We start from the raw sequence: 24497 nt of genomic DNA on the forward strand, positions 1-24497 counted from the left end.
GCAAAAGCATCAGGGACCGCGGTTCAATCCCCCAGCACCACATGCCAGCCAGCCCTGCCCCCTGGTGGGCTGAGCTGGCCTCTCTCTCTCTCTCTCTCTCTCTCTCTCTCTCTCTCTCTCTCTCTCAAATAAATAAATAAAAATTTAAAAAAAAAAAAAAGAACAATACATTCAGCTAATTCCACTAGGAGGTCTTGATATCAAATAATGGCTACTTTTATTGAGGGCTTGCCACATACCAGCTATCCTTCTGGAACACATTGCTTCATTAAATCGTAAGACCTTCATCTCACCAGGTAGGGACTTAGGACTTCCATGTTAAAGAGGAAAAAAGCAAGGAGCAGAGATAGTAGGTAACTTATATGTAACTTGGGATTTTAAGTTGATTTTCTGCATGTCTAGCATTAATACTGTCTTAGATGTCCTACCTGACCTTAATTTAAAAACTCTGGGACAAACACCATTACCACCACCACCACCACCACCACCACCATTGATCTCTTGGCAGAGCACCTGCACCTGTCAGTCACTGCTTCATGACCCAGATGGGCTGGATCCATTGTCCTGTTAGAGTCCTAACCCAATGAGAATGCCTGCACTGTATATGCACAAAAGAGCTCACTGCAAACTAGAGTTTGTTTGCTTTTTATCTAAGGACCAGCAAAGGTGGCAAAGTATCTAATGCCAGCTTAAGCCACGGTGTGCGCTTCTCCTCACACAGAACACTCTTTAAAGTGCTTGGGGTGGGAAAATGCGTCCAAGTTGGAGAACTCTTCCCTGACGACTCACAGACATCGAGCCTATCTGTTCAGATACTCAATGGGGCTGAAATACTTTTTTGATACTTGTAATTTTAAGTGTATTAAAGAAGTTCTTTTAGACTTATTTAGACTTTTAGTATACATGGCTTTTTAAATATACAAAGTAGAAAATAAAGTGAAATTAACTGGGTATTCCCAAGTCTTCTTCCTTTTTGGTGTTTGTCTTCAGAGTTCAGTTTCCAATTCAGCCACCGCTGTGTGTGTTTTTCCACCCACGCTGTCCTCAGTGGCATGAGTGACAGCACATTTAATTTTATTCACGGTGCTTCAAACCACGTGTTAGGAATTTCTTATCCGCACTTCGGGTTAGTGTGCGGCTGGACTGGGCTGGCTGCCGATTAGATGATGTTCTCTGTATGGTCCTCCCCACCCCACCCCCCACCCCCACACACTGTTTTGGGTTCCAAACAAAAGCGGTTGTGCTGGGATTAACGCTAGAGGGCAGCCTGCAAGCGAAGTCAGGGACAAGCAGCGGCGCCGCGGCTGTGCGGTGACTCAACGCTGGGCAGGTCAGGCCAGTGACCTATGACTCGGTGCTCAGCGACCCCAACTGAAACACGGAGTCCTGACATTAAAACAATTATTCCTTAATTCATTAATTTTTAGCTTGAATGCGCCTGTAACATAAGACAGCAAAGCGGTTTCGTCAACTTTCTCCATTCTAGAAACTTAATGTATTAAAGCTGCCCAAAATGGGTGTTTTCTCCAAACTTATTTTTTTCTGCTTCGACTTCTCAGATTCTTTTTTAAAATGTCTGAGAATAAAACTTATACACTACAAATTCGGAAAACTTTTAGGTAAAATGCAATGTGAAAGTAAATAAAGAATACTCATATTTTCAGGATTCTGTGGGCAAGTATCTTTTAACTAGTACAGGTTTTGGAGGATTACTCTGAACACCTCTTTATTTTTTTCATTTTTTATTTTTTTGCGGTACTGGGGATGAAACTTGGGACCTTGCGCTTGCCAGGCAGGCGCTTAAACCCCAGCCAGGGACACCCCTTTTATCACTATCTAAAGGATGAAACCTGAGGTGCTTCAATCATCTATGCATGAAGACAGGCCAAATAAAATATTCACCCCACATCTCCCCTTCTACTATACAAGCAGTGTTCCATTTTAGCACAAAGCAGCAAAAGGGTTTTTTTAAGCCTACCTGTCTAACATTGTCTTATGAAGTAAACAACCCTCTGAGGTGTTGTTTGTGTTTTGCTTCTTACATCATCTGTAACATTTCAGTTGCACAAAAGCAATTGAAGAGATAAACACACCTATAAATATTCCCCCACATAGAGAGGGAGGAAACGTGTGAGCATCTCTCATTTCAAAATTCAAAACCTTTCATAAAATAAAATTGTTTGGAATGGAAAAAAAAAGAAAGGAAATAGGTGACCCCTTTATATCCTGCCTTTACCCGGAGCGAATCATTTGCCCTTAGCCCTCCTGCTTCTTTCTAAGGTCACTTGCTGTGGACACCCTGGATGGCGCTTCAGTCTTCCTCACATCCCGTACCGTGTGCTGTGGTACATGTCTCCCTCCTGCTGGCCACCCTCTGGCCCCAGCTAGTGCACCCAGTGTAACACAGTGAGCACATTTCATTTTAAGACAGCGCTCTCTTTGCAGAGATGAGGAGGAGCACAGCACCTCGAGGCCCATGCCTCTGGTGTTCAGCCCACTGTGCATCACCTAGGACAGTTTACCACAGCCATTAGTTAACTATTTTATTTATAGATCTGCGTTCCTGTCTTGGCCAGTGCAGCCAGTCCCCATTCAGCTCCCCAGATGTGACATCTTGGAAACCCTCTGCATCCCTCTGCTCCTTCCACCACACGTGGCCCAGGCCCCAGGGCCTTCCAGTGAAAACTTGACAACACACTCAGAATCTGTCCCCTTCTTCCACTTCCACTCCTAGCAGATTTGTATTTCTAAAACATCTCTCTGATGATGTCATCTTGTTGAAAAGTTGCAGCTGCCTGCAGAGCCAAGTCCCCTCTTACTTTTTTCTCTCTCTGTTTCTTTCCTCTTCAGTGATATTAAGGATTGAACTCGTGGCTCTCACATGAAATACACCCCCCTTTTTTTTGAGACTGGGGCTCACTATGTCATTAAGTAGCCCACAAGGACCTGGAATTTGCCATCTTTCTGCTGCAGGCCCCCGGAATTCTAAGATTACAGGCATGTGCACCATTCACAGCTCTAACTCCTCATTTTTAAGCAATGAAGACCCTTCCACTAGCTGTGCTCTGCGCTGCTCTAGTGTTTCTCATTCGCACCTGAGCCCCGGATACAAGGAAAACCTTGGATGCTCTGGGGCTCACTGTCCCTTTCTTTATCCCAGCCCCTTCTTCCATTTGCTGGGATCCTACCTACTCTGTAGACACAGCTGAAAGCTTTCCTCCTGCACTAAGCTCTACCTCAGTTTCCTCCCAGCTAGCTGTAGCGCTCCTTTCCATCCTAGCACCCTCATTCCTCCACCACTCGGCTTCAGGACAGTGACTTCTCCAGCATGCTGTAGGCACCCAACTGTGGCAGTCAGTGTGCAGTTGCAATTTGATTGCTTTGGGATCTGCCCAAGGGTGGTGACGCACACTTCTAGGTGGGTCCTGGTGGGTGGTGCAGGTGTGGTCTGAGAGCCCAGGTCTGAATCTTGGGCCCTTCCACTGTGGGACTCTTTCCCGGCTCTGCTTCCTGTCTGCCACAAACTGAGCATCTGCGCTCGCTCTCACACCCGTCTGCCCTGCTGTCTCTGCCTTGGCACAACCATGAGAGGAGCGTTACACCTGTCCTTTACATTAGGTGGGGGCATTACTGTGTAGCAGTGATGAGGCTAATGCATTGGACCCATCAGTAAATTCCCAACTAATTCATCATTATCTTCTTGTATCCTCTAGAACATTTTCTTGCCTAGAGTGGTAATCATTTACCCACTGAAGTAAACTGAACTGCTAAGGCGACAACACCTAGTCTTCTTAAGCAGAGTGAGGCGATGTTTGTTGGAGGGAAGGTGCACTTATGTGGTACCATGGAGTGCTCTTTTCTCCTCGCTAAAAACATGTTTTGTCTTATAGGTATGAACTGCAAGCCCCAGGAGGCTATTATTGCCAGAATATCTGTTTCAGCCTTTTTTCTCTTTACATCACTATTTTGTTTTTATCCCCACCATAAAATTGGGCTAGAAAAAAGTAAATAAATAAATAAAAATAAAATTGGGCTAGAATCACAAATAAAACACCATTTGCTAACTGATCTGCTTCGGGAGATTTTGGCTTAAAATTTCAAGGATCTCCAGATACAGTGAGGCTTCCAGAAATGGGCCTCTGCTGAGAGGCAGGAATTTAAATCCCACCTGCTCTGCAGCTTCAAGTAGCATGCTTAGAAAGCTACTTCTAAACTTGTGCTATCCTGGGGCTCAACCTGTATAACAGGCATTAGTTAGGAACATTTATGACTGGAAGATTTTTTTTTTTTTTTAAGATTTCTGATATATGGAGCAAATAGCACAGTGACATGTTGAAACTAGAAACCGCAGGCTCAGAAGCCTGGAGACCTTGTCACATGCCCTTCCCTTACCAGAGCTGTACTGTTAGGCCAATTATTTGACCTAATGCTTAGTTATCTCATCTTTAAATTGAGAATAATAATACCAGCTCTACCTAACCCATAATAACACTTGCCTGGCAACCGAAGGTTGTAATGGGACTAAATGAGGCAAAGTTTACAAACACATCTTGAAATATATGAGCACTATATAAATGAGTCTTTAGTATTAAGAACACCAGTAAATACCTTCGCTGTTGATCATCGTCAGTACTCATGACTACCGGGTCTGATGTGGGGCTCCAAGGAGCCCCTTCCCTAGGCAGAACAGGGACTAAGAAACCATGAAAGATGTGAATACTTTATGAATACCTTTCACAAGATAAGCCCTCCAGTCAAGTCTAGGTAAGTGACAACATGGAAGAAAACACATTATCTTAGGCCCTTTCAAATTTTGTTCAGGATGAATTTGCACTTCAATAACAATGTGACAATGTCAGGCTATTCCCAACATTTCAAAACCTCTGCTTGCACACCTGGCAACTTGGAAGATCTGCTATGGAACTAGAGGTGGCTGTTTCTCCAACCACAGAGGTAATGGTGTCCTTACACTTGGGAACGGATGTGTTTGGGAGTATGAACAGGTTTTGTGTTTGGGTCACGGCAAAACGAGAAGTGAAAGTTTCCCCCTCTGAGATTTCCCTGGAGAATGAATTAATCAGCATATTCATCATATTGAACTTCCCTTCATCACAAATGGGAGGAAACACCTTGTAGATAAAAGCTGACTTTTATAGAAAAATTTTCCCTGTCTTATGAACATCCCTTTTAATAAAGTATCTAAAAGATGTATTCCCTTTTTTTCTTACTTACATATGAAACTTCTCTGCTCTTTCTGCCTTGGGCACCTCTGGGCAAACACAGGACCCTGGTGCATGGCAACTTCATTGCTTTTAAAAGTAAAGTCACATTGAGCACCACAGGACAATCACTCTAACATTATGTTAGATAATCGCTACTCTAGGACACAGTATAGCAAATATTACAAGTCATCTCAATCTTGATAATTTCTCATAAAGATGCCTGCAGATAGGTAAGTCTAATTGTAAAACTAAGCATTTATAATTCATGGGCACAGATGAGACCAAACTAGATGGGTTTTATGCTCTTAAGAGTTTTGTGCAAGTTACAAAATGATTGTTCACACAACAGTTTAATCCGTAAAATGGCATTTATATATTATATCTAACTCTTACTAGGCTCTCATTAAAAGTTGAATGTATATAGCACGTTAAAATTTATAATTCAGCTTCTTGATATCTGTTGTAAACTCAAGACACAGGAAAATGTACTTTTAACCAAAAGTAAGATCCAGTTCTCTCCAGCATCTTCAGTATTTCTGATTCAGTGTAGCACTCAATGAAAAGACTTTTTGGCAAAGTACTACCTGGACTGATACTTTTCTCAAATAGGAGGTTTTTAGCTGAAAAAAATTAAGGTACCATGGGGGAAGGAGAAAAGAAAGAAAAAGGAAAAAAAAAATATATATATATATACACACACCCAAGATAATTAAGATAGTTATCCTACTAATGACTATCAGCTCACTGAAAAGAAAGGTATATGCTATATTGATTGATCAATTTTTTATGCCTATACCTTATAATATGAGCAACTACTTTGAAGATAACAATGTACAATGTAGTAATCATTGTTACTCTCCTACAATCTTGTTTTGAAATTACACCACTGCTTTTATTGTTTATTTTACTTTTCTTTAAAAAAAAAAAAAAAAAAAAAAAGAACCTGAAGTACCACTCAAAATCCCACTCCATTACTGGAAGGCATGGTCTTGAGTTCTACTAAGAGTCAGTAACTATTGCCAAGTCTAGTAGGTAAATTTCTTTAAAATTAGATACATTGCTTGAAAGATACAAAGACTCTGCATTGCTTATAAATTTCAGTTTGTACTCAGTGATATTTCACTGTCAACCTGGCCATTCTAAAAACTGAAACAGAATCACATTTTTCACTATAATGCGCTTAGTGTGACTTATATGACAAGATAACGGAAGCACGACAATGTCACTGCGCCCTGAAAAGGCTCCACCGAAATACAGCCTCTTTGAGTGCCTTAGAGGTGCAAGACAATATCTATAATCAGAAATCATTGGGGCTGGGGAGATAGCTCAGTTGAATAAGCACTTCCCTGGCAAGCGCAAGGGCCTGAGTTCAATCCCTGGTTCCACAAAAAAAAAAAAAAAAAAAAAGGAAGAGATCATTAATTAAGAGTATCTAAATTCCACATTGTAGTTGACTGACATCCATCTAAAAAGTATTGCTCACTTTTCTGAAAACTATATGTGCAATTCATATCTAATTGGACCCCCAAAAGTAACCACAACCTTGGGATTCCTGCGAGGCAAGAAAACCTCAGTTTATGAAAATGCTTGTTTTAACACAAAAAAGCTTTGGCCCTTGTCCCTCTCTGTGTGTCACTTCCCACATCCCTCCTTCTCCCTCTCCTCCTTCATACCGTCCTTACCCTGCCAAATAATCAGGAGTCCATAATACTGAGTTTACAAATGCATGTTTTCTTTGCTTCTTGGAGCTAAGTGTGTGTGGGGGAAGGGGAGAGATGGGTCAGGAATAATTGCAGCCTATGGGTGAGCCAGACCACATGATCAGAAACTGCTGGGACACTTAGAAGTGTTTCTCCACAAGGAATTCCAGTACCCAGAAGCCTGGTGAAGCCAGGAGCAATTAAGGCCACGTTAGCCTTTTAATTTATTTCACATTATTGGCCTCTAAAATCAATCATTCAGTGTGGTTAAGAAAAGAAGGGGTCCACATAATAGGCACATGTATTAAAATGCTTGTTGATCTTACTCAAAATTTTGGCAAGCTGAGTCTGGGGATATTTAAGACAGCTGCTTTGAAGCTCACTTTGAAATAAAAACTAGTCATTTTCTGGTACAAAAAGAAAAAACAGCTAATTTCTTACATTAGCCCCACTTAGAGTGACTTAAGAAGTTTTCTTCTTCTGCATCTGCTTAGATTTCCACCTGATGCCTACGTATTCTGGATATGTCAAATTATTTTGTTTTAATATAAAAAGAAATCCAACTGTTTGGTTTAGACTGATAGAGTTCTTGAAAGCCCACTTGAGAAATGGAAACTAAAACATTAAGAAGTGCACAAGGATCTGTTACACGCAATCGATTTACCTAACAAAAGCAAGCTATGTTCTACATCACACACCGGGCAAGTAAATCATGGCGATCTGTGTTTCTCCCTCTTGTAGCAATTCACCCTCCAAATCTTGTCCTGACAGTCTGTCAATGTATATACACAGGTGGAGAGTCTTTCCTAATCTGCTCTGAAGTTAAAAATCTAAAAAGCAGGCAACACATTAGAATTATTAAAGAAATGAAAAAGTCATACACTTTAAAACTGTCAAAGCAGTAGACCTATGACCCTAAATCCGTTATCCTTTTATTACAAAATGTGGTAAGGTGATATCTAGCTCCACAATAATGAGTGTCAGACCAAAGACCACACAAGTGAAGCCTGGAGTACTGCGCTAGTACATCTTTACATCGCCAAAACAAAACAAACACACAGCATTTATGATGTCATCTTATTTATTTAGCAATGTACACAGCCAAAGCCAAATTATGAAAATGAATTTTGGAGCAAAGTCACAAATGCCCTCATTTACCTCCACCTTTATGAACAGCCTGTAGTGCAGAGTCCGCACCCCTTTGCTTTCTTGTCAAAAGATGAAAGTGACACCAGCCCCTGGACTGTAATTTTTTCACAAGCAAGACTGAGCAGGAGGCAAATCCTGGAGTAAATATCAGCTGGATGTGCACATAACAAGGTCCGTGGAGACCCTCAGAAGTTGTCTTCTAATCCGGCACCAAATTATATGAGGAGCAGTTTTCAGTTCTTTCCTAGCACAACTGCCAAAATAACTGCAAGCCCTGCAAGCCCTAGTATGCTTCAGCCCTTTCCCAAGATACCCCAGCACTAGCTGAGGCACTGAAACTATGGCAACCGAATAAGAGAGCAGCCTCCATGATTAATAGATGAAGATCCCAGTGACAGTGTCTAGCTAGGGTCATCATTCATGATGGGAGCAGAATTAGTACAGAATCCATCTTGAAAACCATTAACAAGCATTGGTATAAAAATCAACCCCACTGCCATACTGCTGTGCACGCTGGAGTTTACAATCCTGTGAACAAGTCAGTTTCTATTTATCACTCGCTATGCAGGCAAGAGAATAAGCTGAGTAACTCACATGCGCATGTTGTAGACTAGTGAAAGCCTGAATAGAAAGAACAATTTTCCACGAGGGTATCTGAGGCCTAAGAACAAATGCAGTCAAAAACCAAACTACGTGAATGAAGTCAGGTGGTTCTCTGAGGTAGGAAGGGGGAGGGACAGTGTTTGGACTGGCTGGGTGTGTTCTGTGGAATGCAGATCCGCACAAAGCATTCCATTTTCAGGAAAGGAGATTTCATTCAGCAGCTCAATCAGTATTCTCTCAGTTTCCTCATGCAAGGACAGTAGGGGTCTAGGGGAGGGGTGGGCAAGACCTGGAGGCCCTGAAATATTAATGAAAAGATTGAATACTCTCATTGAGAAGAGAATGGCAAATAGGGAAGAAGGGTCCCTCACAGATGACTCTCTATGAAACTCCCACATAACATTAAGTAATAATAATATATGCTTTATTTCTCCCCAGCCCCTCCGATGTTTCTTTTCCAATGGCATGTTTCCACTGCACCACACCAGATCAAATTGTCACTGAAGACAGGTCTTATGGGGAAGGGCGGAAGGGCCCAGAGAGGAGTAAACAGCATCATTTTGACAGAATCATCTACAAGTCTTAAATTGGCATGGAGTCTTTGAATTGAATTTTCTACAAATGGCAATTATAGATTAGTTGGAAACCACTAGAAGCGAGGTAGTTATAATAAAGGCAAGTCCCAGGTCTAGAGGCTGTACCTGTGTGAAAATATCTGTTACTAACAATATATTTTAAATCAATGGTTGTCACACTGGTTGGTTGGGAGAATCCAGTCCAGCCCTTCAGTCTTTGGGGTACATTAATTGTTGTTTTATTTCACCCCTTTTATGTCCTCTTTCCACTTACAGAACTTGAGAAAACTCCTTCATCCAGGATGAAAATAACTGTAATTTGAAGCCATGTATCCCTAGAAGTCATGAGGGCAGCAGAAGTCCTCAGGGAAGTGTGGTGATAACAGCAATATATCTCCCCGTCTACTGTGCACTTTAGAAGGCAGCTTCTGCTCACTGAGAAGGACTCACACAACCACTACTTGAGTCTAAATTGAGTCTCTGCAGCCGGATATCAGTACAGAAAGTGCTATCTCTACACAGGCCATCCCACTATATCCTACCTTCCAGTGGGGAAGGCCCTTCTTTACTCTTACTTGGAAACTTGTGCTCTTCCAGGCTGAGTTCCCGCACGTCAGCGAAGGGGGCGCCCTGCAGCCATGTGGGCATCGTGAAGAGCCCTTGGCAGAAGCTCTAGCCCAAGTCTCCCGGAGGAGCCCCATCACCAGCCAAGCTTTTCTCCTGCAAATTTTCCCTTTGAAAATTTGATTCATCCCTGAAGGGGATGCTCTCAGAATATAAATGTGGGTACAGATAGTACATTTTATTCTTAAAATGTTAATAAGTAATAGCTATCATGTTTTAAAAATTGCCCTCAGGGTTCTAATTTGACATAGGTCCTGCACATTGGCAGCTGCTTTGTTTGTCTCTTCAATGTCAGGGATGTGATGTTTCAGCTTCTACAGTTAGAAAGGAGACCATCTCTCTCCCTTGCACATGACCCTCTCACATGCTTCCCAGCTGAAACCTAGGACATGACTGATGGCTTAGGATGCGCATGTTCATTTCTACTCCAAAAAGCTATTTCTTCTGCACCATCTCTTCATATTACAGATTTGTAGTCATTTCCATTTCTATTGCTCCCTACAAAAGCACAGCTTGCTTTTTCAAAACTCATTTCCAGGGCATTTTCCATTACTATAATCACCCAAGTAAAAATAAGATCTTCTACTCAGGGTGCACCTGTTGTGTGCCAGGCATTGTTCTAGGAAGCTTAGGGTTGTTATCACAATCATTCTACTCACCAATCATGACATCATCATCATATTACCAATGTACAAATGCAAACTGAAGCAGAGAAGTTAAGGAATTGGCTCAGTCACACTGCTCATAATGACAGAAAAAAGATTCAGCTCCAAGTGTGCTATATCTTCCAGAAGCACCTCGGCACTGCCTACAGGGCCAGCCACTCCAAACCCCTTAAAGTGCCTCCGCATTTACCCACATCACCCCACAAAACCTACTGTCTGAAGCTGTCCTCCAGTACTCCAGATTCACTCTGATACGTTTGTTCTACATTAATGGCTACACTGCCACACAGGACTTCAGAACTTAACTGGACAGAAACAATTCTCTTGAATTTTTATAATGCCTGGCAAAGTGCCATTCTCATGACCTTGCCTGATGGTCATAACAAAAGCAATCTCTACTTGACGCAGTAGAGATTCTGATTAATACAGTCACTACTCATGCTCTGTGGCCTATGCGTCGTTAGTGAGCTGGAGGATATTATTTAATTTCCTAGTGTGTGTTATACTAAAACTTCATCAGCAGACTATAGGCTTTTTTATGATTTAGAAAATGATGGAGTAGGGTCCCTGTTGTACCACCAGTTTGAAGCGGAAAGTGGATTTTGCATCAAACTTTCCTAATTTCCAAAGCATACATTTTACCAAAGGCACTCACTCATTTTGTGATTTCCCATTACTCTCCCTGCAGTGTTCCAAAGTGGGAACAGTAGTAAGTTTACTATTCACAAATTCCACTTAAAATAATTCAGCCTCAAATTTAAGTGACTGGTCCAAGGAACTAAGAGAATCCGTCTTCTGGCTCCAAGTACAAGATCTTGAACAGCAGTTAATATGGGTTAATAAGCATAAGGCAGGTGCCTATAGAATAAGGAAAGTTGAAAACTACTGGCAAGCTCTACTGAAGGAAGAAGGTTGTGTGGTCAGTGGTTAGAATCTAAAACAAATGAGGCCAGGGTCAAATGCTCAATCCTCATGAATGCTGGTTGTCTTCTTAGCTCTATTTCTTGGCAAGTTGATTTTACCTGACTCAGACTCCTTTTGGCTGTAGCCAGGTGTCTCCCAGATGTGCGCTCTTAGCCACAGGAGGGCACTGGGTGAAGTGTGGGAATGATCAGGCTCCAATCCATCACCATGACCAGGAAAACAACACACAGCGAATGTTCTCCGGGTGGTACATGAGACTTAGAAATAACCCATTGATGAAAACAAAGTCTACAACAGCCAGGCCCCCGAAAAGAGATAAAATAAAGTCGCTGTTTGCAAAATGACTCACTTTTTATTCATTCAACAAATACTGGAAATAGAGGACCTAAGAGGTACAAGTCATTGTTTTAGAGGTTGGAAGTAAAGCGAAGAAGCAAACACAGAAATGTCCCTGTGGCATTATGTTCTGGAGGAAGACCGAAAATAAAGACAGCACATAGTTAGTCAGACAGCTAGAAGTGCAAAGGCCTGAAATGAGGCCTGCAATGGCGGAGGAAGTGCTTGGGGAAAGGATGAAGTAAACAAGATGATCAGAAGAGCCTTTGCTAAGAAAGTGACATTTGTGCAGAGATCTGAGGGATGTGGGAAGCAAATTGCACGGCTATCTGGGGAGAGCACACCACGCCACAGAAGCAGCCCCTGCAGAGACACCGCAAAGGACCCCAGGGGAGAGAAGCCTGGCAGGTGGAAGTAGCCACAGGGCAGGACAGGTGGTGAGGGAAAAGCCAGGGAGAGGCCTGAGTGCAAGGGCCATGGGAAGGACTCTGGCTTTTACTAGAACAAGATGGCACAGTGTCTGTGCAAAGAAGTTAAATGACCTAGCTTAGTTTAAAATATGAAAGTGAAAACAAATGCTATGCTGAGAAAAGTCAGTAGTTGGCCAGAGCAAAAGCAAGGAGGCTGGCAGGATCGCCCACAGGAGAGGCCTGGGTGGGCTACTGTGTGGCCACAGGCTGGGAGAGTTGGGAGGAAGCCTGCACACGCCCTGCGGGTGGCGCCACAATGAGCCAAGGGAAGAGTCAAGGGTAAACCTTAAGTCCCCAGACCTGAGTTACTCAAATGATGAAATTCTTATAATGGAGATTTTAGGAAAAGCAAACTGCAAAGAGAAAGCCAGAATTTGGTTTTCTGAGGATACTAAGTCTGAGGTGTCTTATATTGAAGAGGAGCTATCTACCCAGGGAGCACTGGCTATCTGCCAGGCCCAGAACACTGTAGACATTTGGACAAGACACTATACATTAATGTAATTGGAATTATGCTAATGAAAAAGTTTTGCACATGCTCACCTGCTTCACAAAGCAAGAAACCTTCGGGTGTATTAGATGGTAACAGTCCCTTGCTAAGTCGTCCTGAGCTCCTCCTCCCCTTGAGGTTTGTGGGTATGACATCTTATTTGCCCATTTCAAAGGGATTAAATGCCTCCCTTCCCTACCTTACCATATCCCCAAGAGGCAAGCATGTGGTTGCCAGCAGAGAATAGCTCAGTTGCTCTTGTAGCACATTTTAAGGCAAATGGGAAAAGCCTTCACTGTGAAATAGAAATATCCCAAAGACAACTTGGCTCCTGAATATCCCAAGAGAGCAGGGGTACCTAGACAAGAAGGCTTGGCAGAATACTTCAAGGCTTCACCTTTCCAAGGCATGCACAACTCCAGCTGCCATGACACAGGACTCTTAAGTAAATATGTGAAGAACACCCATTCTGGGAGTGGGACAATAAACTGTCTACACCTGAAGGAGGGTGTGGGGGCAGTGGAGAGCTAGGCTTTACATGGAGGCAAATGGCAGATGCCTAATTAAAGCATTTTCTAGTAGTTTGGCTTATTTTGTGATTCCTTTTTGCAAACAAGAAGCGGGGAGAATATGTTAGTTCTTGGCAATCTACTTCTAAAAACAACTTTTTTGTCCCATCATCCTTTTTGTATCCTGGTGCAAAAAAGTGAAATCTTTTATATATAGTCAGCAATCTGACTTTGTCCTTTGTTCAGAACAGTGTTTCCCCTCATTTCATATGAGAATACAAAAAACCATTTACTTTTATAGCCTGAATATTAACTTTAAATTTAATACACATTGTTAACTTAGATGTCTTTTAATTCAACAAAGATGTCTTTCTAATTTTTGCTATCCTGATTCAACACTCTCAACTTCACTAGTTTACGGTTAGCCATAGAAACATTAAAAACATGCAAATGCCATTTTAATGTTTTTTTCTAATGATGTTTTTCTAATATGTTAGAAAAGCACCAAACTTTGAAACAATTTGAGTGCATGTTTATATGCAAAGTGTTGTACTTATTAGCACATTACAATAACCACTTAACTGAAAGTATAGACATCCTTACAGAATAAAGATAAGTATGCTCTAAGTGGAAAAATATCAAACAGGTGTGATGATTTCATTCAGTTTTTCATTCAAAGTTGACTTGAGTGTTCTTCTTCAGGGTTTATAAGTTTTACCTTATTTTTACTTAGAGGTTTTGTCCCACACAATTTGTCTATTGTGTAGGTGACTCCCAAAATAATGACTTTGTGTGTCTGCTTAACATTTACATATGTGGATTATGTATAGTATTGAGAATGTGACACCTTTTGATAGGGTGATGGATGCAAAACAGCACAGTGAGAAGACTGTCCCTTAAACACTGAATAAGAAATAAAATAGACTACTTCTTCACATCATGAGAAAATATTCATAGGACAAAATTAAGGTGTTAAATCTGGCATTCATTCTTTCCTGATTTAGGGTGGTTTGGAAAATTCTCATTCGGAAGTGTCTAAAACCAAGGTACAAACAGGGAGTGTGGTTTACTCAAGATTCAAGTAAGTTACCTTAGAATGGGTAAGCCAAACACAAGTAGCTAGTGCAATTACTTTTTAACAGATAATTCAGGTTAGTAGGTGGAGACACAGTTCTGCCACTATATTTAAGGTTAGGTTAACAATTAACTTTGGTTCCCTGAAGTAGTTTAATCAAAGCTCACTGTAAATGACTAAACATAAAAATTTTGTTTTTAAAACCTATACAAAATGCTTCCTATCTTGACCTCTGCTAGTCATCTGGGTAAGGTGTACAAAAGAAGGTGAGGGTATTTTCACTCAGAATTGAACACAAGCATCTTTACTTTTCCCGGAAAGAAAGAGCATCAATGTCTTTTGATCCACTAATTTTCTCTGCTATCCACAGTAGGGGATGGTGAGACTGATGCCCAAAATGTGTGTCCACAAAGGGAAAGAAAGCCAATAAGTACCACGAGTGGAGAAAAGCAGGCCTAAGAACTGGATTTTCTCATCCGGGAAAACTCAGAAACCGGCGCTGGGGGGCATTCAATAGCTTTCCTGAGACCAGCAGGCATAATACTGCATCTAGGTTAAATGGCTTTTTCAGACAAGAAGCAAAGAAAGTTGTGCGTGGAAGTGTGAGAGGGGTCTGTGTGTGTCCTCGGGCGCCTTGTGCTTTAAGCCTCGCACGAGTAGAAACTCGATTTCCAGGAAGAGTAAACAATGCGCGATCCCTCGGTGGTGTCCTTGGCCATTGCATTACGGCAACGGCCAGGAGGGGGGCTGCCCAGCGCCGCCCGCGCTGGAGGCTGGCGCTGCTCTTCGGAAATGCCCTGGCTAGGAAGGCGGCATCCTTGGTCTCCAGCCCCTGCTAGGCTCCACGACCAATGGCTGCATTGCCAGTCCTCTCTGGACCTTCCCTGGCAGGAACTCCTCGCGCCAGAGGTGGACGCTGGAGTGCAGCTTTTGCAGCGGGTGTAACCCGGGCCTGGGTCCACAGGCTTTCCCGCACCAGCCAGTGTCACCATGGTCCCACTAGCGTCTCGGGATCTGCTCAATGCCATCCCATTAACCCTGCCCCCACTTCTCCGGAGACTGGTCCAGCAGGTACCGCGGGCCAGGAGGCGCCACTCTCCAGTGGGCCAGCACTGGCTCCCAGCAACAGCAAGGCTGTCCACACGGTTCCCTCGGGCTCGGGTTCCTGCAGGCTGAACACGCAGAGCTCCAATCCCGTCGTGCCCGCTGCCCTTCGAGAAACTTTCCAAAACAGCCAAGCTCAGTAACTCGTGTTGTGTAAGGAAGGAAGCGTCCGGGTCAGGGGAGGCGGGGGAGCGGAAAAGGTGTTGGGAGTCCGGCTTCCCGTCCCGCACCCCGAAGTCTGGGACAGCTCCCCGGCTTGGTCTGCTCAGACGGGGCAAGGAGGGAGGGGATCGCAGGATCCTGCTTTGCATGCTCTCCAACAGTGGAGAACTGAGAAAAACGCGGAGAATCGATAGCAGACACTTTCCCTCCTCCCAGGGTCAGACAAGGTGGGCGGGCACTGCCCAGCTCGCACCCCAGCGCCCCTGGCCTCAGAGACAGCTCCAGGACGCGTGGTGGAGTCGGACACCCTCAGCTCGGGGCTGGGAAGCGTCTCCCTTGTAGTGGCCAGCCCGGAGCTACCTCTTGCCAGGTGTCCCCACCCTCCCTCTAGGACCCCCTTTCCAAAGAGGGACCACATTGAGCTTGGAGGAGGCTCAACAGTCCCAGCATTGAGGGCTCTGTGCTTGCGTGGGACGCGGCCGACGGGCAGCGAACTCGCCGCGGGTCCGAGAGCTGAGATGGGACGGGACTTGCAGCCAGGGCACTGCGCAACACTGAGCGGCTGCTCCTGGACACTCATTCCAAAGAACAAAGCCCGAAACCTCCGGTGCCAGCGGCCTCCGGAGCCAGGGACTCACCCAGGGGCAAGGCGCGCATGAGCCCAGGGCCATCACAAGTTTCCCGCACTCCGGGGAGCTTGGTCCCGATCTGCGCCGACAACAAAAGACTCTCGTCTCCTCCCCACCGTCTCCGTGGAAGGCTTCCTTCTACCTCAGAACCTAAACCAACACTGGGCGAAAACAGCGGTGCTCCTCCCAACACGCTTTGCCCTCGAAGGCTGAGCCCCTTCTCCAGCCTTCCCCAACCGAACGGAGCGCGCCCCAGTCCCACCCTCTCCGGCCCACTCCGCTCCCTGCTGGCCGGAGAGCGAGGACGAGCCTCGGACCGCACAGCCCTGGGTAGGGCGGCCACCCAAGCCGTCGCGGTGCGGGGCGGCGCCGGGCATGTGCGAGGCGCGGATGGGGAAGGTCTCGGCTTGAAGCCCAGCGATCCCGGGGCGCACAGCTGAGGGGAGCGGCGGGTTGGGCTCGGGACTGCTCCCCCAGGACCGAGGAGCGCTCGGGAGGCAGAAATGAGAGACAAAATAAAACGCAGGTACTACAAAGGCCACGGCGCGCGCTGGATGGAGGTGGTTTCAGCCTGGGACCCTCGGCCGGAGCCTGGCGGTTCCGAAGGTGGGGCGCGCAGGGACGCCCGGCCGTACCTTTTCGGTGCATCGACGGGCAGGCTCGGGACGGATTGGCACGGCGTGTTTCCCATTTAGTAATCCATTATCGAGATCGCTCCGGGCCTCGAGCTGCGCGCTCCGCTTTGCCAGCCTTTGTCATTCCTACATGTGTGCTCTTTGGGACAACAGTCGCGTCGTCTACTTTCTGGGATGCAAGCGAGCTGTGTTCATTTCCAATGACACACGGAGAAGGGGGCAGAAAGAAGCCAAAAAAGAAAAAGAAAAGAAAAAAAGGAAGAAGGAACACCAACACGGACGAGGGTGACTGTTCAGGAAACTCTTCTCCAAATCCAAATTCCACTCGGAGTCCACTCCTCAGTCCCCTTCGGTGTATCCACGCCGGTTAACAAGTCATCGCAGGGCGCGGGGCGGGGGGCTGGGGCGGGGCGCGCGGCTCGGCCCGGGCTGGGCCGGGGAGCCGGGCTCGGGCGTGGGGTGGGGCCGCGGCCGCGCTTCTAGGCGGGCATTGCGGGCGGTCGGCGCCGCGGAGAAGCTGCGTCTCGTCCCGAGCGCGAGGCAGTGGAGCGCGGTGCGCGCGGAGCAGAGTTGGCTGCAGCCTCACCCGGTGCCGCTCGCTACTCCTCTGTCACCGCGGAGGCCGAAGTGCCGGGCGGAGCCAAGTCCCGGACTGGATCGCGCGCGGAGGACTCTCCTCCCGCAACCCCGCCTCCTTTGGCTAGCGTCTCCTCCGACCCGAAGGAGAGCTCCGGGGTGGGGTGGGGTGGGGTGTGTGTGAATGTGTGTGTGCGAGTGTATGTGTGCGCGCGCGTGTGTGCGTGTGCGCGCGCGCGTGTGGATGCGAGCGAGCGAGGCGGGAAGGGGAGACCTGGGCGCTGCGGCTGCAGGTGGAGCTCGGGCTGACACCACTTCCCCCACTGCAACCCCGCGGTGCGCTGGGCAAGGCCCGGGCCGGAGGGCGCCCGCGGGAGGAGCCCTGCCGTCTGCCCCCTCCGCCCCCCACTCCGCTCTTGCAGGGTAGAGGAAAGATCCGGAAGGCACTGCTGAGCCCAGCCAAGCCAGAAAAATAGATAGAAATAGACGTAGCGCAGGAGTGAGTTACAAGAAAGGATCTGTCCATCGATTTTCTTAAATGCAAAAGTTCTAAAGCAGGCGGTAAGTGAGCGGCGAGTCTTTCTGGGTCTGATTAGTGTGTTAGGAGGCAGATTGTAGCAACCACAGACGCCCCGCGCACTCCGAGGAGCTAGGCAGAAGCGGCGCGGTCAGGGTGCGCTTGGAAGATGGGGATGGGGCTCTGAGTTCGCGCACACACTCGTTAATAAAGCACGCAGGGCAGATCGACTGCGGTGCAGAGCCAGAGGTCATCAACAATGATCTGTTTGTAAACTCCTTGGTTTTAGAGTCCACAACACGACTATTAGAAACGCCTAAACTTTAGACAGGGGACGCAGACAATGCCGAGGACCCGAGAGCTTTATGAAACAGGGAAATCGTAACTCCTTCCCGGGCTCCATTGTTAGGCTCTTACGCTGAATGACAGGCGTAGCCTTCCTCCTCCTCTTTCACCCGGACTCGCAGAGCAGGGGAGCCCCGCAGAATCGCCGCACCCACGGGGAGACCACGCGCTCCGCCGCTGTGCACCCCGCTGCGCCCCAAGGGGGCTCTGCAGATGGTGCGGGCCTGACCGTGGCCGTGGAAGAAAGTCACACCAGGCGCCCAAGCAGTTGTCGGGAAAGTCTTCACTAGTAGGGAGGTCGACGGAGAAGATCAAGTGGGGAGATTGGGGATCGGATCCACGGGAGCTGAGCGGCTCCGTATTAGAAACCATACCTGCTCTTTCATTGGGGCTAATGCCACTAAGGAGGCCACGTCCTCCTATTCCCGTCCATGTATGTGCATGCGTCTGTTTAAGCATGCTCACGAAGAATAAATACACAAGTGACAAACCACCATCAACCCCTTTCTTGTTCGCTAACCACCGGAGAAGAGGAGAAGCAAGGGTGGTTAAAAGGGTTGTGCGCGTCCCTGCCGTTCTACCCTGTGACCAGCAGGGGCCACTCTCCTCTCCTCTGCCAGGAGCTCAGTGGCTGCCTTAGGCGCGGCCCTGGGTGCGCGCGCAGCCCCTTGGTCCAGTCCGGTCCTGTGCAGATGGTTAGGGTTCTCGGCGACTCGGCTGAGCTTGCAGATGTAGGCTACACTCAGCTCCCGCGAGGCGCGTCCCCAACTCGCCCCAGCTCGGTCCCGCAGCCCAAGGCCCGGCTTAGGGCCCTGGTTCCCTGCCGGGTTGCTCAGGCCCCTTTTCCGTTTCCGCGCGGATTAACATGCTAATCATGTCTGGGTAAAAGGTTATTTAATTGGCAGAATTAAGCAGAGCAAACGGAGTGTTTCATAGGCGAACCAAATTAATTCCGGGTTTAGCTCCTTCCCTTGGAGAAACAAACAATTAAGTTGTCTTGTTTGCTTTATGGATATATTGGAAATGCCTCCACATCAAGTTTCAGGGTGTTGTTTAAAGGGAAATTATTTTCAATATTAATACTTGCGTGTTCAACTTGTAGTAACACTAAGCCAAGAGGCAGAGATCAAATGTACCTAATTTAAAATTGCAGAGTACAAGAGGGAAAGAATTAGAGTTTACTTTGGCATAGCCAGGAAATACCACCCAGCATCTTCCTAGCCAGGACTGGACCTCAGAGTCGCACCCTCCGGTAGGCGTGGTCCTCACCACGTGGTAGCCCAGTTCTAGCTGCCCTGGAGAAGCTTCAGGCAGGTCAAAGGCCAGCCACAGAAGGCCCCTGAAACCCTGAGGGATCCTGGGGATGGGGTAGCAGGAAGACTTCACAGAAGTCCCGTGCTTGCCCCTCAGACTCAGTCCTAGATGCCAAGGCTCAAAGTCTGCAGTTTACCCAGCTCCTTCCAGGGTGAGGGAACCAAGGAGGGTTCAAGAACCCCAGAATGTTAGAGCTCAAAGGAAAGCTGAAGTGGAACGATTGCCTGTGGGTCTCTTGGGGCCGCTGGAGTTATAGCACCTGACTAGCTGGGGTCTTGAGACAGTCGCTTATCTTTTGAAGAGAGCACACCTGTCCCTGGGATCAGTGTCATATGCCCTGCCCAAGGGTTGCACGGATTGGCCAGTGTGTGTGTGTGAATGGAGAATCTAGGGCACTCACTGCTCTGTAAATGTTAACTAGCATCACTGTCAACCTTGCCATCCTCCACATCAATCCTGATGTCACATTTTATAGGGGTCAGGTGAAGGCACCACAGAAAATATGGCTAGTCTTGTGCCAATAACTGGGGCAGGGCCAGGAGCTACCCACAACAACTCCCCTCAGTAAATGCTGGCCTGACAACATCCACTCCCATCAAATCCCCTGGGGAAAGTGAGGAGGAAGGTTAAGATCAAATGAGGTGAGCTCACCCTGACACAGCAAGGGGTAGTGAGCTTGGGCGATGAGTCTATGGGTGCTTAGCTGCCTGGGCAGGCTGAGTTACTGGGGCGCCATCCAGGTAGCACTGTTGTTCCAGATCCAGGCAAGCATTGTTCTCCACAGAGAAGACACTGCATTCTTAGTCCTTTCTGAGGAGTTTGCCCTTGACCATAAATCAATGGTTTCAAATTCTTTTGTGTATTAGAAATCCCAAGGAGGGGACGGGGAGTTGGCTCAGTGGAATAATCGCCTCCTGGGCAAGTGCAAGGGCCAGAGTTCAATTCCCGGTTCTGCAAAAAAGAAAGAAAGAAAGAAAGAAAGAAAGAAAGAAAGAAAGAAAGAAAGAAGAAAAGAAAAAAGAAAGAAAGAAAAAGAAATCCCAAGGAACCTTTTAAATGTCATGAAAGTTCAGGCTCCAGACTGCCCCTCACAAGGTGCAGTGGGGCCTGGGCAGAGGCATCTTTAAAGCTCCCTAGGAGACTCTAACATGCAGCCAGGGGAGTCCCTCTATCCCTGTGAATCCTGGAACGAGGCTGTTTCTTCCCCCTTGTACCCTTTTATTCCAGGCTTGAGAAATCAGGTCCTCATCCTCCTTGTGTCTCACAATGATGATTTCAGGCCATAGCTTTTCCTTTCAAAACCCCAGGCTTTGGTGGCTGTGTTATGCAGGGCCTCTGTGTTATCATCCACAACCCACACTACCTCGTTGTTCAAAGACTTAGTGTCAGGCTTACTATCCTAAGTGTCCCATGTCCTGTCATCATTTGCAGTAGTGTCAGTACCTATCTCCGCTTCCGTCCTCTGCCTCCTCAGTTTCTTGTTTTTCTCATCTATGCTGGCTTTTTCTCTTCCTCTCTCTAACCACTCCAAGACTTCATCCTAGGTTTTAGCATCAGAAGAGATTCCAGGTCTAACGCCCCAGTTCTAGCCTCCAGCTCTCCAGTCCCATGTTCCTCCCACTCAGCTTTCCTGTTTGCACATCCCTACGGGCTCTGTGATATCTATGTGACCTGCAGACCCCTGGGGCCTGCCCCATCCTGCTTCTTCTTCCCTTCCTCTCTGTCTAGCAGAACCTCGTGACACCAATTTCTCTTCTCTACCTTCCGGTGAATATTCATCTGACCAAAAGTTAGTTCTAAATTATATAAGCATCAGCCTCCTCTTCTGTAGTGCCCAACAGTTGAAGCCTGATAGAAAAATATGTAAGCAAGTTAAGCCCCCAACCTCAGTTGCATCCTCAGCATTATCTTCCTCTCGTTCCCCTCTTTCCTTTATTCCTTTATCTCAGCCTCTTTCTTTCCTTAGCCAGACATTTCACCCTGTCCAAATGTCGGACCCTCAGTGCCAACCACTTCCCTGAAAACTGCAGTGCATCTGCGGTGCAATTTATTTGCCCTGTATTTAGTATTTATGTCTAAGCTTCTCCACTTAGAGTCCAGACAGTGTGCTTGCTCCAACCTCAGTCCAGCCTCTCTCTGTGGTATCTGTCACTGACACATTCTCAGTAAGTCTGTCCTTTTGCTGCCAGCCCATCAGCATGTAAACAAGTTCCAGACTCTCATTTTAGAAGCAAGACCTTTCCTAGCACTCTGGGAGGCTGAGGCAGAAAGATTCCAAGTTCAAGCCCAGCTGGGCTGACTTAGTGAGATCCTATCTCAAACTAACAGATAAAATGGGGTGGGAATACAGCTACTCAGAGGCCCTCAGCTCCATCTTCAGTACTGTAAAAGGAAGAATGACAAGAAGAAGAGGAGGAGGGGGAGGGGGGAGAAAAGGGAAGAAGAAAGGGGAAGGGTAAGAAGGGGAGGGAAGAGGAAAGAAGGAGGGGGAAGGGAGGACTAGGGAGAGGGAGAGGAAAGGAAAAAGTGAAGCCTCCCTGGCTCATCTTTTCCTTCCATGCTACCAGCCCCCTTTCCCCCTCCTTCCAAAAGCAATTATTATCAAATATTGTTGAGGTTGTTGACAACCACCATGACCACTTCTTCCTCTGCCGTGTACTCCTGTTTTCTGGCTCTGTCTCCAGTGCTCCACTGACAAGGCTTTTGCTGAAGTCTTCACCAATATCACTTACAGTAGATGCACTGCACATTTGAGTTTTTTATTTTCTTTGAGTTCTCAGTAACAATGAACATGGCCATGTATTCCCTTGTGAAATATTCTCTGCTCTTTTACAACACACCACTCTCTCCTGGCTCTTCTCCCTCTCTTTCCCTTCCTTTCTTTTCCTTCCTTCCTTCCTTTCTTCCTTCCTTCCTTCCTTCCTTCCTTCTTCCTTCTTTCTTCTTTTAATTTTGTTTCTCAATGGAGAAACTTGAAAGATACAAAACTTTTCCAAAGGTAACAAAGGTCCCACTTTATACTGCTCAGAACTAATAGCTAGCAACATTTTGTAACATTTGTTTCTTGTATGTGTTTTAGGAATTTATGAAAAGCTTAATTTTCTGATAGCTCTTGAGTTTTCCCCTCACATCCTCTATGCGTGTTTACAGTTCATTTTCTGCCCTCGGCACAGATGTGTCTGATTCAACATATAGCAATATTTTGGGCTGTCTTTCCCCAGATTAACATAAATAATATCCTGCGCACTCTGGTGATCTTTGAAAGGCGCGTATGTCACATCAGTCCTCCGTGCAGCGTGGCTCCACGGCGTCCCACGGCATCTCCAAGCCTTAGTCTGGCTTTCAAGGCTGGGTGCAAATGGCTTCTTGCTTACTTCTCTGTGCTCTTCGCTCTGCGGTGCTCCCTGCCCTGCTTCCCCGGCTCGCAGAATCCCTAGTTCTGGGTTCCTAGAACTCCCCACTCCTCTCTGTAGCCACAGGTGTAGTTCTCCAGTCTGCTCCTCCTGGTAGCTCCCTTTACCCTTCATTGTCAGCTTCCAAGTCTCCACCTCAAGAAAGACTTTCCTGGGCCAGAGAGATAGCTCAGTGGCTTAGGTGCCTGCCTGGCAAGCACAAGATCCCAAGTTCAACCCCAATACTGCAAAATAAATTAATCAGTAAATAAAGGAAATATTTAAAAAAACAAAGACTTTCCTGCTGTTGCCCTAGGTCATGTCCCCATTATATATTTTCCAAGGCTCCTGCAAATGTACTTCGTAGCACACATCATACATCATAGCTAGATTTAGTACCTGATGCAATTATTTGTTAAACCCTTCTCTTTCCTGTTGGATTAGAAGCTCTTTAAGTCCTGGGACAGGGTCTCTTCCATTTTGTTCTTATCTCTGGCACCTGGCAGAGAGTGAGGGCTTGCTTCCTACAGGAGAAGAGGAGTTAATGAAAGCAGTGAATTCTCTTTCAAGGTTCAGCCGCGTAAGCACAGGTGGCGGGATGGAATAGCGATATTTTTAAAAGGAAAGGAGAAAGTACTGCAAAGATATCATGCCCTTCTTATTCTGAGACTCCACTTGTGACGATGAATAAAACCTAGGCTTCCCTTCAGTGTAGAACTTCCATTTTACAATGTCTAATTTGCCTTTAGAACGAGGGGAAAAAAAGACTTAGGGATGTAAATGATGAGTGAACACAGCAGTTACAAAAGCAAGATCGTGGAAAATAAGGTATAATAAGAGCATAAACGCACCACTAAGAGACCCTGTGAGGAGGGAAAGCTGCAGTCGGAATCCACTGGGAGCCATGCAAGAGCATTTCTGAAGCCGAGCTCTAGCAGTGCAAGTCTCTAACAGTGATTTACTGTGTGGCCTCTGAATAGCTTCTCGGGGGAGGCCTCCCCCTGCGAGCAACAATCACCGCACTGTGCCCCAGCCGAGCTTGGGCTCCATTCACGTCTGATATCAAGTTATTGTTTGGGAAATTAAGAGAATGGCAGATCAGAAATAAGGTAATGAATGCACAATCCATGTTAAGTAAAGCAGAACTTGTATCTGTTTTCTGCCCCCCACAAAAGCTCTTTGCATTTAGCTGAAGCTCTTAGCTAAGTCATACAGGGCAAAGATTGGCATCTTTCTGTTCCAGCCTGACCTTTTAATTGCTCTCCTACTAATATTTGGATTTGGAAGTATCTACTTGGATACAAGTTTGTTTAAAATGCAGTTATCTGAATGTAATTTATTATTTTCATTTAAGTCGGTGATTAAACATCACTTTGGAATTCACTGCTTGGCCCAAAAAATGGTGAGAATTAAAATATGCTTGTTTTTGCAAACTGCTTTCAAGGTGTTCGCTTCTAGGGCTGGAGAGATGGCTCAGCGGT

General features: G+C 46.3%; 1 protein-coding gene across 4 annotated transcripts in view; it reads right to left on the bottom strand.

Moving 5' to 3' along the window:
• Positions 1–17593, bottom strand: part of Sema6a (semaphorin 6A) — a 129297-nt gene extending 111704 nt beyond the window's left edge. For 2 of the 4 annotated variants that reach the window (XM_023700549.1, XM_004640597.3), the window contains exon 1: positions 16873–17592. The gene's annotated coding sequence lies outside the window, so the exon portion shown is untranslated. Of the gene's footprint in view, positions 1–16872 lie in introns of all 4 variants that reach the window. The other 2 variants (XM_023700548.1, XM_004640598.3) reach the window with 2 other exon arrangements.
• Positions 17594–24497: the final 6904 nt, after the last annotated feature.

The sequence above is a fragment of the Octodon degus genome, unplaced genomic scaffold, assembly GCF_000260255.1.
Source record: "Octodon degus isolate 3935 unplaced genomic scaffold, OctDeg1.0 scaffold00124, whole genome shotgun sequence".
NCBI lineage: Eukaryota > Metazoa > Chordata > Mammalia > Rodentia > Octodontidae > Octodon > Octodon degus.